Raw genomic sequence first — 4,597 nt, 5'->3', positions numbered from 1 at the left:
TTATATCGCCTCGCCTTGGAGAAGATGGGCTTGGGCATCAGGAACTTGAAAACCTTCCACACCTCCTTGTATGGATTCACTGGGGACTCGATACAACCCTTGGGAATAATCGAGTTAGCCCTTACCATGAGAGAGCAACCCATACAAACCAATGTTATGTCAAACTTTGTTGTAGTTGATTGTGCTTCAGCTTCAATATGGTATTGGGGAGACCTTCCCTAAGAGAATTGGAAGCGGTGACCTCGATCTATCACTTGTCTATTAAATTCCCAACCCTTCGAGGAGTAGTAAGCATAAAGGGAGAACAAAAGGAAGGAAGAGAGTGTTACAACACCTTTCTTCATACATCTGCCAAGCCACGGGAACCCATGGCGATGGTAATACTATTAGGATTAATGCCCTAAAAGTATGTAAAGACATTTTATTGAATTAAATAAAAGAACAATTTTATTATATTTGAATATTATAATTATTGTTTGAATTAATTATATGATAATATTAAGACAATTCCTTATTCATTCATGAGAGTATGATCTCGTATTCTTACGAGAGAATTAAGATCATATATAATGAATAAAATAGTCAGTAACATATTAATGTATTAAAGTATGGAATCTTTAATGAATGATTACTAGTATGATTTGCTAAGCATACAAGATGCAAGTGATCTAGATTCAGATTACCGATGTGGATAGACATCTTAGTAAATGTGTTGTATATAATAGAGATTATATATGACATGATTGATAAGAATTAATTATCTTTATAAACTTGCTGTTTGACATAAAAAATTTGATTCTTATCATAATAGATGATCATTTGTAGAGCAGTCTAAATCCTGAGTATTCATGAACTCCTGTTTGTGCTTATTGGATCTTTTGATTCACTCTTTAAGGTTTCTTAATATAATGAGGCTAATGAATTTTGTTTTGGAGATTCAATATCATAAATGTATGGGAACATTAATTACAATAATGGAATCCATACTTTCCTAATGGATCGAATATTGGTTCCCTTAAGGGTTCATTTTGGAACTGAATAGTTATTGAGCTCAAGTCTATAATTTGATTATAGATTACTTATTTGCTAGTGAATTAATGGTACTTAAGGATCAAGAGGTAATTAGAAGGGTAAAACAGTAATTTTGACCTGCTCTAATTAACGAACCAATAAATAGAGGACATAATTGTATTTATTGATTATATCAATGGACTATAAGAGAAAACTCTTTAAATAAAATTCTATAAATACTTTGAGTGTAATTCCATATTTATAGTTGAGTAATCATGGAATTAATAAATAAAATTATTGGATTAAAGATTTTAATTAATAATATGGTTTATTGGAGCTTCGTATTATAGGTCCATGGTCTCCAAATCACCTTTGTCCTACATTGTCAAGGGTAACGATGTCAAAAGAAAATTTGTAGAGAGAATGGCTTAATTGTAAAGGAATTAATTTTCCAGGAAAATGAAATAATTATGTGATAATTATAGGCAATTGATTAATTATGAATTAATTAATTATTTATATATATGGTTTTTATTTAAAAAAATATAGGTTAAAATTAATATTGATCTTGTTTTGATTAATATATAAAGAGAGATTAATAATTATCTTATTTAGAATACGATATTTATTTATTTATTTAAAAGTGATATTTTAAGATAATGTTAATTTTGAATTAACTCAGATTTATTTTGGGATAAATATATTGTCTTAAATATTAATTAAATAAACAAATGAGAAAAATTAGGGATAACCCTAATGGTGTGGTCGACACACAAGGAACTCCTATCCCTGGGATTTGAATTTTGAATTTAAAATAATTTGTTTATTTAATTATTTTTTAAATATGATTAAAATTAAATAATTAAATAAGGTTATAACAGATCATTTTTATTTTAATAAAATAAAGATTAATTAAATTAGTTAATTATCTTTATAAACCTAGGAAGAAGCAATATTTTTCAATAATTGTTTTTCATAGACTGTCAGACTCTCTCTAAAAAAGAAAGCAATAGTTTTTCCTAAATCTGAAAAACTATCCAATATATCTTCTCTCTATCAAACCTCTCTAGATCTCATGTGTTGAGTACATTTAGAGAGTCATAAATCAACATTTTGAATCCTACGTGCCCACACACTTCCTTGTGTGTTTGAGGATTGGTCTGGAAGATCAAGGTGTGAGCTTTCAGAAATTGGATAGAAAGATTGTTGATTTTATACAAAAAGATTTGAGGACATTTGATATGCTATAAGAGGTAATCTCTAATCTGATTTGTATGTGATTTAATATATATGTGTATGATCTTGGCTAGTATTAATAACTATGAAAAATGGCACATTCCCCGCTGTGTATCTTTGATTTGCTCTTTTAATACCAACAGTTGGTTCCAGAGCAGTCTACATATATATATATATATTAAATGCTGTGTGAGTTTCTTGTACTTGTTATATGTATGTTGATATGTATATTGAATTGATGGATATGTTTTTTTGAATGTATAGTTGAATGATGGATCATCAATTATATGGTGCTATTGGGTTAGGAATTTGAATTTCTAGATCTTTTGTAAGCCATAAAGAGCATAGGATTTTTGTAAAATTTTATTTTTGAAATATTTATTTTAAAAATCTATACACAAAGAAGAAAGAAGGATCCAAGCCAAGAACTGAGGTACAAGGTGCAAGGCCTCCATAAGTGCCATGGCCAAAGAGGTTGCTATGAAACTCATCATAAGAGAGCAAGACAAAGTGCCCTAGGTTGGAAGGTGGTCCTCGTGAATGAGAAGCCATATCTGGGTCCTCAAAAGCAGGAGGCGCCCGCGCCTAGAAGCATGAAACACATGAGCTGGTTGCTTTGACACAAGAGATGGCTCATTCTGGACCCAGTCACCATCTTCATTAGAGGAATCTGGGTCCATCATAATGGACTTTTTCTTTCGTTCTGTAATATGCTACAGCAAATCGGGATCAGAGATGTTAGAAAGACCATAGGCATTGAGATTTGCCGCAGTGAAAAGGTAGGCAACCATCTTCTCTGTAACGTCTGCATTAACCAAGGTCTCAACACAACTAAGCTACTGAGGATATATTTTGGGAGGGTCAAGGTCCCTTGAACCATCAGCTCAATTGTTAGCCCAACAACAATGATAATAATAGCCAAAAGAAAATAAGAGAGAAGAAAGAATATGATACTGACGGATCCAAAATGGGTATGTTTTAAATATTTATAAATCGCAAGTGCACGAATCGTTCATATAGAATAGTGATTGTGTAAGCAAGGATGTCGAACCCAAGGGAGTTGTCTAAAATCGAAAAGAAAACTATTTTAAACCAAAATTAACAAATTCTTACCTAGCTCCAAAGATTGATGAGAATTTGTAACAATAAAATAAAAGATAATAATAAAGATATTAAAGACAATATATATAACATAAATTAATAATAGAAATCAAGATGGTAAAAGAAGATTATTAAGGTATTAGAATCCACAAAATATAAGTTCAATAATATTTATAAGTACATTGATTCCCAAGTTATAGTGATAGTTAAAATAAATCAAACTACCATTTTCCAAATAGATTTATAATTTTAAGCACAAATTACTTCTAAAAAGATAAGATTTTTCTTCACTTCTCAAAACCTATAATTTCAAAGTATTTTTAATGTGAATCAACCTACTAAAACAACAAAAAATCAAATAACATTATTTATAAGGAAAAACATAATATTTTTGTTCTAAGCATTGAACGTGTACAATTTAATGACACATCTTACACAAAGAATACTATGTTTTTGCACTAATGAAGAACAAAGTGTAAATATTTGCTAACAATAAAAAATACATGATATTTAAGATGAAAGAAGATATTTGAAAAAGAAAAAAATCCATAAACTTTGTTGCACAAAATGGGAAATCAACATACAAAATAAACACTATCTAGTTACATATTGTTTCATCATCACCTTAATAATCTTAAAAAGATTAGAAACTCATAACTAGAATAGAAAATACAAACAAAAAAATTACAAACATAACTTAGGAAAATTTGGAGGAAAACCCCTGTTGACCCAGATTTTGGCCAACTGACACGGAGTCAAAATACGCTTGACGTGGATGAATACGTTGAAAAGAATGTGATGACGAAAATAATAAGAACACAAGATTTTATAGTGGTTCGGCCCCAGGATCTGGTAATAACCTACGTCCACTTGAATTGTTATTGAAATGAGATTCAAAGGGGTGATCAAAGAACTGGGGTTCAATGAGTTTCACTAACCTCTGAAGAAGAAAATAAAATTATTCTCGTGTAATTTCTCTCTAATCTCAAAAGATCTTTTTCGCCTCAAAGAAAAAAGGATCTCCTTCCCTGAGCCCTCTTCCTTTATTTATAAGCTCAGGGAAGATTTACATTGATTTGTTACAGATATTCTTTCCTAAATAATCGGATACTCAGGAAATCATGGGAGATAATTTCGGATTCCATCTTAACTGCCTAAGATTTCCTCCGCGTATAATGTGTGTACGACCAGTCTGGTCGTATGAAAAAACCGATCGCATGACACTGGATGTCTTCCTGGTCGATAGTCG

The sequence above is a fragment of the Humulus lupulus genome, chromosome 8 (genome assembly GCF_963169125.1).
Source record: "Humulus lupulus chromosome 8, drHumLupu1.1, whole genome shotgun sequence".
In the NCBI taxonomy this organism is placed as follows: Eukaryota; Viridiplantae; Streptophyta; class Magnoliopsida; order Rosales; family Cannabaceae; genus Humulus; species Humulus lupulus.
This window is presented reverse-complemented; position numbering follows the sequence as displayed.